General features: G+C 39.3%; 1 protein-coding gene across 2 annotated transcripts in view; it reads right to left on the reverse strand.

Annotated features, from left to right (window-relative positions):
• TTC7B (tetratricopeptide repeat domain 7B) overlaps window positions 1-12,064 on the reverse strand; it is a 301,343-nt gene that overhangs the window by 232,441 nt on the left and 56,838 nt on the right. The gene's annotated exons all lie outside the window — the stretch shown is intronic.

Raw genomic sequence — 12,064 nt, forward strand, 5'->3', positions numbered from 1 at the left:
TCTAAATATTTAAGTTTCTTGCAAGTTTATTATAAACTGAATTTCCTAGGTCTCTAACATGCTGGGTGTTATTAATTCTAACAGCTTGAAGGGCAATACATGCTCATAACATTGACATGGGCCTGCAACCTTAACTTCACCTTTCAACTTTTTTTTTGGTATGGTATTAAATTGAGGATTGGTTGCCACAACATTTAGATCTAAAGTGCGATACCGCCAAACAAAACATTTCAATATTCAGCAAAGACCTAAGAAATTGAAGGGCAAGGAACGGAATTTGTATTTGGGTTTCCAAAGTCTCCTACCTCTTTGGGATAAGCTGTTCATCTCCAATGGTGGTACTATCAGTGACTGATAGGAGCTGTCTCCAAAGGTGCTGACCTAGCCAAGCCATGGTCAGCTGGCTTTTAAGAAGAAAATCACAAAAATGTAGGACTGGAAGGGACCTTGATAGCTCATCCAGTCCAGAACCCTACACTGAAGCAGGACTAAGTATTATCTAGACCAGGATTTCTCAAACTTCATTACACCGCGACCCCCTTCTGACAACAAAAAATACTTCATGACCCCTTGGGGGGGGGTGGGGAGGCGAAGTCGAAACCCAAGCCCCTCCATCCTGGGGGGAAACAACTGGGTGTGGGAGGGGCTGTAACCTGAGCCCAGCTGCCCAGGGCTGAAGCCAAAGCCTGAGCCCCACCACCAATATATCCCAGAATGATATTCAGGGTTTGGGGTTGGTTGTTTGTTTTTGTTTTGCACAGCATTACATTGATGACTCATTAAGTTTGGGATTCACTATAACACCCAGAACTCTTCTGCAGTACTTCTTCTTAGCAAGCCATTTCCCATTTTGTATTTGTGCAACTGATTATTCCTTCTTAAGTGTAATACTTTGTATTTGTCCTTACTGAATTTCATCCTATTTATTTCAGACCATTTCTCCAATTTATCAAGATTATTATGAATTCTAATCCTGTCCTCCAAAACACTTGCAACCCCTCTCAGCTTGGTATCATCTGCAATCTTTGGAACTGCATTCTCTATGCCATTATCCAAATAATTTATGAAGATACTGAACAGAACCCAGGCCCTGTGGGATCTGTCCTTCCAGCCTGACTGTGAACCATTAAATAACTGCTCTGAGTATGTTTTTCAAACCAGCTGTGCATCCATCTTATAGTAGGTTCATCGAGACTATATTTCTCTAGTTTGTTTATGAGAAGGTCACATGAGACAGTACCAAAAGCCCTACTAAAGTCAAGCTATATTACATGCACTACTTCCCCCATCCATAAGGCTTGTAACCCTGTCAAAGAAGGGTATTAGGTTGGTTTGACATGACTTGTACTTGAAGAATCCATGTTGACTGTTACTTATTGTCTTATCTCCTAGGTCCTTAGAAATTTATCGTTTGATTATTTGCTCCATTAGCTTTCCGGGTACCAAAGTTAAGGTGACTGGTCTACAATTTCCTGGGTTGTTCTTATTCCCCTTTTTATAGATAAAAGGGGAATAAGAAATAGTACCCCTTTTTATAGATAGGTACTATATTTACTCTTTTTCAGTCCTCTGGGATCACTCCTGTCCTCCATGAGTTCTCAAAGATAATCTCAAATGGCTCAGAATACTCTTCAGCCAGTTCCATAAATAGTCTACGATGTATTTTGTCAGGCCCTTCTGACTTGATGACATCTAACTTGTATCAGTAATTTTTAACTGAGAACATTCACTTTATGTTCCATTGTTATTTGCAGTGTTGGTCCCAGGATAGTAGAGAGACAAGGTGAAGTAATATCTATTATTGGACCAACTTGTGTTGGTGTAAGAGACAAGTTTTTGAGCAACACAGAGTTCTCCTTCAGGAGCTCTGTACAGCTTGAAAGCTTCTCTCTTTCATCAACACAAGTTGGTCCAATAAAAGATATTAACGCACCCACCTTGTGTCTCTAATGTTCACTTTAGACATGCCAGAAGTGCATCCTTCTGCCAATCTATTAGCAAGCTAGTATGAAGGCCTTCCTTATCCCTGTGTCAAGTTTCAGCACCAAGCTGTCAACACTGACATACCCTACAAAGCAACTGTGTGCAAGTGAAATACTATCTTAAGCATTTTACTGTGTCCACTACTATTGTATCTAAGTGCCTATAATATAGCTTGATGATAGAAGGGCAGCTTCTCAGCTACTTCAGAGGGTTTCTGAGAAAGTGATCTATTTTAATGCACATTGCAACCAGTTACAAAATTAAATTTGGCAACATCCATCACATTATTAATATAAGACTAATTTTTAAGTATGGTTTCCTGTGGCTACTGAACTGATTTAACACACACTCTAGGGTTCCTTCATTACACAGATTTTACAAGAACAAGTAGTTTCTTATCTTAGAAAATACGGGGAGACAACGAAAAGATTAAGGGAAATACATATAATCCAAGTTCAAAGCAGAAAAGAAAACAAGTTCCTTATCAAAATATATTTCAGGGAGAAAGGAACACCAGGTCTCTGATGGGATTGATAACAGGATAATTGCTAAGGAGATTGGCAGTAGGATAAAGGGCGTGATTCTGATCCCACTTTTGCTGGTTTTGCACTGATGTAACTCAAATGACTTTAGTGGTGCTGCTTCAGAATCAGGCCCCCATGAGCTTTCATCTGTAGGAGCTGGTTCAGTTACAGCGTGATTTAGTAATGACTTTCTAGGTCTAAGACCAGAACGGACCACTACAATCATATAGTCTGACCACCTCCATACACAGGCCATAGATTTTTCCCTAGAAACTGGATTAAACCATGTCTTTTTGAAAGATATCTAATCTTGTGTAAAAGACTGCAAGTGAGGTTGAGTGCACCACCTTCTCTGGTAAACCATAAATTAATTTCCTGAATGTTATGCATTTAAAATCTCAACCATTAATGTTCATTAACACACTTTTTATAGTGAGCTCTCTTATTTGTTATTTATAAACAGGAAAAAAAAACAAGAGAAAAATCCAGTTTCATTTCAACATGTGACATGAAATTAAAACATGGGCAACTAAAGAGACACACCTTGGAACTTGCAGCTTGGTATTTAATTTAGCACTAAACTTTTAAGCATGTACTGGACTATATGTGAGCAGCATAAAGATCTTCAAACACTTGACAATTATTTCTAAACCAATTTTCTTTAAAACATGTTAATAGCACTTGATATCATTGATGTCTAAATCCATGATCAGTTTCAGGTTTTAAAAAGAAAACATTTGGGTGCTTTTGAACACAAAATGGGTCTGAACAATTTCTTCAATGCCGGAAAGAAACCTTTCACACACATGCTGTAGGTATTTTGACATATTACTTCTGTGATTCATATAAGCAATATAATAATACTTCTATTTCATCCTTGCTAAGCAGCTCTTTAATTCTGCTGAAGAAAACTAGTTTAAATTAGTACTGCTATTAAGAAAAAGATTAACATTTTTGCCTCGTTAAAGCAATGCTACAAATGCTATCACCAGATTTTTTCAACTTGATGCTGTAAGCAATAATGGCTGTAGCAGAGAGATGAAATGGGAGGAGTCATGTTACATGGTATGACAGTGCATAACTTTTAGATTCGCAGATTATATTGACCTCACTGCACTGACTAAGCAGTATTTACAGAGAATAACCGAAAAGGTAGCCAGGGAAAGCAGAAAATTTGGATTGAAGATCAGCATGGAGAAGACAAATTATGGCACTTGGAAAACAAAAGAAAGAGGTAAAGATCAAACTCAGAGACAAAGAACTACAAGTGGGAAAAAATTGTTTACCTTGGAGGACTAGTATCAAAGAATTGGAATTATGAAGACAAATAAAGAACAATCAATCAGACTAGCTGCTACTGCATTTGGAAAACTCTGAAATACCTGGAAGGCTCAAGACATTTAGATAAAAACAAAAATCAGTGTATATGAAACAACGGTCTTGGAAGTACTACTACACCTCTAGCCCGATATAACGCTGTACTCGGGAGCCAAAAAATCTTACCGCGTTATATCGAACTTGCTTTGATCCACTGGAGTGCGCAGCCCTCCCCGCCCCCGGAGCACTGCTTTACCGAGTTATATCCGAATTCGTGTTATATCAGGTAGGGTTATATCGGTGTATGTAGGTCGGAATGAGGGACTAGGAGGAAAGCTGACAAATGAAAGATTTTGACTGCAGATGAACTGGCTCATAGGAATACTGAGAGTTTCAAGACTGCAGAAGATTAAAAAAGAAGAGATAAGAAAACGGTTAGGGCAAGAAATAATGCTGTTCCAGAAGATTCAAGGAAGACAACTTCAATGGTTTGGACAGATGGCAAGAATGGACTTGGAAAAGATACCATACATGGCGATACACACCAGACTCCAAGCAACTAGAAATGGAGAAAGACCGAGGATGTGTTGGATAGACACGGTCAAGAATGACAGAACAAAAAGGTTAAAGATAAACAAAGCTGTGAAGCTGGTACAAGATAGAAAGAGTTGACAGACTTCATTCAGCCTGATCATCGCTATTGAGCTGATGGATGGGAATCAAAGAAAAGAGAAGACAAGTGCTAAACTAAAATATGTAAATGGGAATTATGCAATTAACTTATTCATAAAATGTATGTGCCTCCTAGTTTAGGGGACTATTCTGATTTGTGCACCTGTCAAAAGGAAATTTAAGTAGTCAAATATACAATGTTTATTAATTATAAAGAACAGACTCAATATACACATTTTATTTAGCATTTTGTGGGGCTGTTGTAATTTCATAGATCTCTTTTCTTTTTTAAATTTTCAGTGAAGTGTTAAGTATTCCTATAAAGTGACAGACTACTGTGGGAAGAGATGTTCTTTTCACCGAACAGGGAACACGTGGCAGTAGCTGTGGAGACATTCCTTACATACTGCCTCACCAATATGCCTCATTTTTCACCAAGAAGAGTCACCCTTTAGGGCGGAAAGGGTATTCCAGTTTGATCACTGATAAATCCTGGCACATTGTAAGACTGACAGTTAATGCCACTTCCAATATGGAGTTATGTCCACTAGGAACTGGACTGGGACTATTGGAAACCTTGGTGAAAATAGTCAAACAGACATTAAATGGTGATAAAGTCCAGACACTACCAACTGAGAATGGATTTAAACATTTTAGAGATAAATCCAATTACAAAAAGTGGTGTGTACTTACCATTACTTAAAATCATCTCTAGCAAACCCTATTTTCATAATTCATAATGTTTTAACTAAAATATGAATATTTCAATCAATATTATTGCTTTGGCTCTGCAGAAAAAACTTGTTATGGTAGCACGTTGCCTTTTTCCCTTTTGCAACAATGTCTACAGAACATGAGTGCAATTAAAGTAGATATCTGATTATTATTGTCCATTAGATTTATTATGGTAGGGGCCAACTGAGAAGTGGGGAGCATTGCACAGAGCATTATACAAACAGGCTAACAGACAGAAAATCTTTGGATGGGTTTACTTAGGAGGGGATTTGCTACACCAAAAGAAAAGAAGGTAGCGGGGACACTGAAGGGAGGAAGGGGGACAGGGCAGGGGAGAATAAGCAAGGGAGAAGGAGGAGGGTATGAAGGGCAGGCGTAGGCTGAAGTGAAGAGAAGAAGATTTTTTAATTCAGAAGCTCAAATCCTTACACAAATAAACAATGGTTATAACTTCAAGATTTCCCCCATATTTCAAAATTGGGAAACTGTGGCACAGAGACTTGCCCCAGGTCACTGAGGAAATCTGGGAATAGAACTCAGATTTCCAAACTCTCGGTCCTGTGCTTCAACCTGCTTGCTCATGTTTTCTCTTTCACTAAGGAAGCTCTGAAATGCCAGCTTTGATTAAAAAATTTCCAACACATTTTATTACTTAAACAAGGAAAAAGTGCTTTTCACCATATGAATTCTGAGGTTGCTGTGTTGATTAAATTCAGTTGTGTACAGATGTCTCTTAGGTGAAAATCCAAGCAACATTTTAACTTCATAAAAATCATATAATATGGCAATGGACCAAAACAACCAATCAATTCACATCTGTCAAGCGCAAAGGACATCTCTTCATGCAGCAAACAAACAAAATTAATTGTATCTGAAGGTTTGTCAACAAGAAAGCAAAATCTCTATTAGGAAGAAAGAGAAGGCAATTGCTAAACAAATGGGTGCAGCCCCTTTCCAGTTTTAGGAAGTGTATTTGTAGTGTATATTATGTAAGTCACATAGCTTTAACCTTGACCTAGTGTTACTTCTAGAGACTCAGCACTCCCAAAACATCAAATGAAAAAGTGCTGATTAGTACATAAAATAATGTTACATTACTTTTCAACTGGAATGACCAAATAGATGAGTCATCAATAACAGTATTCAATTCAAGCAAATAATGAGAATTTCCATTCTGACACTGCCTATGCAGCATAAAGAAGGTACGGTTTGTTAGTTACTGCACACAGAGGACAAACAGTGGATAGCTTCATGTGACAAAGAAAGGCACCATATGGGGAGTTACATTTTAGAACTACAAATTAATCTTTTAGTAATACAAAAGCACTAAAGTACTATGAGCTCTTTCTGGGTCAGACAACTATTTACTTTTGAAATGCTGAAGCTATTCCTGGGGCAAATTAAACAGACATTTAGGTAAAGAATATATAGCACTTTTAATTCCAAATTAATAATATAACGTTTACACAGGACTTTGCATGCTTTGTGTTCTTCATCAACAAGACTGCAGGAAACATTCAGCACAGAAATAAGTTTAAGCTTAGCTTTTTCTTTCACCTTTCCCAGTACACCTCTACCTCGATATAATGCTGTTCTCGGGAGCCAAAAAATCTTACCGTGTTATAGGTGAAACTGCGTTATATCGAACTTGCTTTGATCTGCCCCAGTGCGCAGCCCCGCCCCCCCAGAGCACTGCTTTACCGCGTTATATCCAAATTCGTGTTATATCAGGTTGCATTATATCGGGGTAGAGGTGTATGTGAAATCCTGTGGCAAGTCCCCATTTACTAACCAGTGGTATTTCACGGATGCCTTTAGTCCCTAGCACAAAAGAAAATATTTTTTTAAAAATGCAAGTTAATATATATTCTGGAATTTTTCATTTCAACTTTGTAGTTCACCGTTAAATGCCCTCCTTCATGTCCTATTGATTATATATGAAGATGTTACAGACCTGGTCATGTGGCTGGGCACTGACCAGACTACTGTGTTTTGATCCCAATCCTGGACCTGTGTAATCTTAAGATTCCCTTGGTCTGAGCATGCTCCAGCAACGTCTCCAGGGCCGCCCAGAGTGGGGGGCAAGTGGGCAATTTGCCCCAGGCCCCGGGCCCCAAAGGGGCCCCCACGAGAGTTTTTCGGGGCCCGTGGAGTGGGATCCTTCACTCGCTCCAGGGGCCCCGGAAAACTCTTGCGGGGCCCGGGCCCCCTGAGCTTCTTCCGCTCCCGGTCTTCAGCGGCAATTCGGTGGTGGGGGGTCCTTCCGTTCCAGGACCCGCTGACGAAGTGCCCTGAAGACCCACGGCGGGGGGGGGTCTTTCCGCCCCGGGACCCACCGCCGAAGACCCCAGGCTCCCTGAATCCTCTGGGCGGCCCTGAATGTCTCTGGGATGTCCTGGTAAAGCTGTCTTAGGGCCCCCAGAACCAGTGCTGACTCCCCACACCCCAAGACATCCCAGTGGCTTACACACACTCTCTCTCATAACTCCAACTTTGTGGGCACTCTGGTTTATAGTTGTCCCCTCAGGGACATCTGACAGTTGAAGCACACAGACTTTGCAAAAGGATTTCTAAACACCATCACGCTTTACTTTAGACAGCAAAAGAGACATACAGATCTAGGCAAACAAAATATCTGTAGGCTACTCCTTGCCTTACTTTCCTTACCAGTCTGGAGTATATTTAGCAGAATACTCTGACTAAATTCTAAGGGAGTCTAGGATCCCTTCTCTCACTTTTCCTCCGGCACATGGCTTCTCCCCAGGAACTTGGAATCTTGATCTCTGACCTCTGCAGTCACCATCTTTCTACTCTCTAAAATGGCCAATAAAAGAACCTTCCTTTTATAATTTCCAGCCCCCTTTGTCCTATGATCCCTATGAAAGCCTCAACTCCCTCCATTCAGATGATCAGTTGCCTGGTTATAGCACATCTGGGAGGTTCTTCTGGGCAGTAGCCAGCTCATTGACATAGGATGTCTCCATTTGCACAAAAGGCCATGAAGGTTTAAAGACCCTCCACTATTAGTTCTTTGTCAACATCTCTTGAATTTCAGACTAAGATGGAGGTAAAAAACAGACAGCAGAAAAGTCAGACCAGTCTTACAATCAACATGAAGTTTGTAGTTTAATATGGTTGCATAATGAATCCATATCAATCAGAATTCATGAACTGTACATAGATCCACCAAATCATCACAGAAGGTAACAGTAACATCAAGCCTGGTACAATGCTAATTTCTTGATGGTTTTGCTTGAGCAATGGAAGAAGAAACACGTCTGTTAATGCAGCAGGACCTTGTGAAATTCAATAAACCAGTTTTATTGGTAACATTTTTGGCCTATCACCTACAACACTTTTCATCTGTAAACGGTGCACCAGAGAAGCTATAGCTATGTAATCTTTGTAGAGAGTGACACTCAGTTACTCTGAAGGCTTGTCTACACATAAGTTATACCGTTTTAACTATACAGTAGAACCTCAGTTATGAACACATTGGGAATGGAGGTTGTTCATAACTCTGAAATATTCGTAACTCTGAACAAAACATCATGGTCGTTCAGAGGGAGGGGAGGAGGGGCACAGCTTGAAACTAACAGATTAGGAATTTGGCCAGTTTACTAAAGCCTACAACAGTGCAGAAAGAGTTCAACAGAGGTTTAGGAAAAACAAAGTGCCCAACAGAGCTAAAAATTCCTAACACTAACTATACTTGCATACAAAAATGGCAAATTTTTGCAAAAGTGAACCAAGAGAGGCAGGGATCCTGCCTTCCCAGAATTTCTAGCTTGATATCTATTGCATGCTGTTGGTTCACAATCAGTTGAGGTTGCGACCCTTAGATAAACATTTAGGTAGGACAGCACGAAGACATAAGCAGGTTGTTCACAGGGCCCCAACGGAGAACTCTACACAAAAGTTTATAAGAACATAAGAATGGTCATACTGGGTCAGACCAATGGTCCATCTACCCAGTATCCTGTCTTCTGACAGTGGCCAATGCCAGATGTTTCAGAGGGAATGAATAGAAGAGGTAATTATCAAGTGATCCATCCCCTGTCATCCAGTCCCAGCTTCTGGCAATCATAGGCTAGGGACACCCAGAGTGTGGAGTTGAACCTCTGACCATCTTGGCTAATAGCCATTGATGGACCTATCCTCCATGACCTTATCTAATTCTTTATTGAACCCCATTATAATTTTGGCCTTCATAACATCTCCTGGCAATGAGTTCCAAAGGTTGACTGTGCATTCTGTGAAGAAGTACTTCCTTCCGTTTGTTTTAAACTTGCTGCCTGTTAATTTAATTGGATAGCCCCTGGTTCTTCTGTTATGTGAAGGAGTAACTTTTCCTTATTCACTTTCTCCACGCCACTCTTGACTTTATAGACCTCTGTCATATCCCCGCATAGTCATCTCTTTTCCAAGCTGCAAAGTCATAGTCTTTATAACCTCATAGGGAAGCTGTTCCAATCATTTTTGTTGCCCTTCTCTGTACCTTTTCCAAATACAATCTTTTTTTTTTTTTTTTTTTTTTTTTAAGACAGGTAGATCAGAACTGCACACAGTATTCAAGATGTGGGTCTACCATGGATTTATATAGTAACTTTATGATATGACTGTCTTATTATCTATCCCTTTCCTAATGGTTCCTAACTTTGTTAACCTTTTTGACTGCTGCTGCACATTCAGTGGACATTTTTAGAGAACTATCCACAACTCCAAGATCTCTTTCTTGAGTGGTAACAACTAAGTTAGATCCCATCATTTTGTATGTATAGTGGGGACTGTGTTTTCCAATGTGCATTACTTTGAATTTATCAACATTGAATTTCATCTGCCATTTTGTTGCCCAGTCATCCAGTTTTGTGAGATTCCTTTGGAACTCTTCGCAATCTGCTTTGGACTTAAATATCTTGAGTAATTTTGTATCGTCTGCAAACTTTGCCACTTGACTGTTTACCGCTTTTTCCAGATCATTTATGAATATGCTGAACAGTACTGACCCCGGTACAGATCCTTGGGGGACACTTCTATTTACCTCTCTCCATTTTGAAAACTGATCATTTATTTCTACGCTTTGTTTCCTGTCTTATAACCAGTTACTGATCCATGAGAGGACCTTCCCTCTTATCCCATGACTGATTACTTTGATAAGAATCTTTGGTGAGGGACCATTTCAAAGGCTTTCTGAAAGTCCAAGTACACTATATCACCCTTGTTCACATGACTGCTGACCCCTTCAAAGAATTCTAATAGTTTAGTGACTCTTAGTTTAGTCAACTGACGTTGACTCTTCCCCCAACAGATCACATTCATCTATGTGTCTGATAATTCTGTTCTTTACTATAGTTTCAACCAATTTGCCTGGTACTGAAGTTAGGTTTACTGGCCTGTAATTGCCAGCATCACTTCTGGAACCTTTTTTAAAAATTGGCATCACATTAAATATCCCACAGACATCAGTACAGAAGCTTATTTAAGTGATAGGTTACATATCAATTAGTAGCTCTGCAATTTCGTATTTGAATTTATTCAGAACTCTTGGGTGAACACCATCTGGTCCTGGTAACTTATTATTGATTAATTTTCCGATTTGTTCCAAACCCTCCTCTAATGACACCTAAATCTGGGACAGTTCCTCAGATTTGCCACCTAAAAAGAATGGCTCAGGTGTGCGAATTTCCCTCTCATCCTCTGCAGTGAAGACTAATGCAAAGAATTTGTTTAGCTTCTCTGCAATAGCCTTATCTTCCTTGAGTGCTCCTTTAGCACCTTGATTGTCCAGTGGCCCCACTGACTGTTTGGCAGGCTTCCTGCTTTTGATGTACTTAAATTTTTTTGCTGTCTATTTTGGAGTCTTTTGCTACTTGCCCTTCAAATTCTCTTTCAGCCTGCCCAATTATACTTTTACATTTGACTTGCCAGAGCTTATGCTCCTCTCTATTTTCCTCAGTAGGATTTGACTTCCAATTTTTAAAGGATGCCTTTTGGCCTCTAACTGCTTCTTTTACTTTGCTGTTTAGCTATGGTTACACTTTTTTGGTCCTCTTACTAGGTTTTTTAATTTGGGGTATACATTTAATATGAGCCTCTATTATGGTGTTTTTTAAAAGTTTCCATGCAGCTTGCAAGCATTTTACTTTTGTGACTGTTCCTTTTAAATTTCCATTTAACTAACTACCTAATTTTTGTGTAGTTCCCCTTTCTGAAGGTACTGCTACTGTAGTTGGCTTCTTTTGTATTCCCCCCCACACAAGGATTTTAAATTTACTTATATTACGGACACTATTACTGAGCGGTTCAGCTATGTGCATCACAGACTGTGGGATCCATGCAGGCAATGCTTGAAGAACACTCACTTATAATTAAACAGTCTTGTTCCTATATAAGACTATTACATTTACTCAAAATGTTCTGTTGTCAAACACACATGAATTTACTTTAACTCTTAATATTTCCACCAGCTGTTTAATTTTTCCTTCGCTAAAAGCGATAACCTGCACTCAAGTTCAAAGACTGGTAGAACTACATTATAAAAGAAATCTGCTATTTAAACAGAATTCTAATTGTTTAACAAATTACCCTAATTTATTGAAATCAAATCAAGGTACATTTATTAGTAAAATGTCAGCAATTACTGCAAATAAATTATGATTTAACTTAACAGCTGGGTCACAGATTTTTAGCAATGACCAAAGTTTATTTTGATTACATCTCAGCACAGTGAGTGTAGTGTAACAGAAACACAGTTCTGATGCACTACTGCCTGCAGTGTATCAGAAACACAGTTCGTTCTAAATTTATCATTGGTTAACAAATTATATGTCTAC

This window comes from Terrapene carolina, unplaced genomic scaffold (genome assembly GCF_002925995.2).
Source record: "Terrapene carolina triunguis isolate 2854851 unplaced genomic scaffold, T_m_triunguis-2.0 Scaffold96, whole genome shotgun sequence".
In the NCBI taxonomy this organism is placed as follows: domain Eukaryota; kingdom Metazoa; phylum Chordata; order Testudines; family Emydidae; genus Terrapene; species Terrapene triunguis.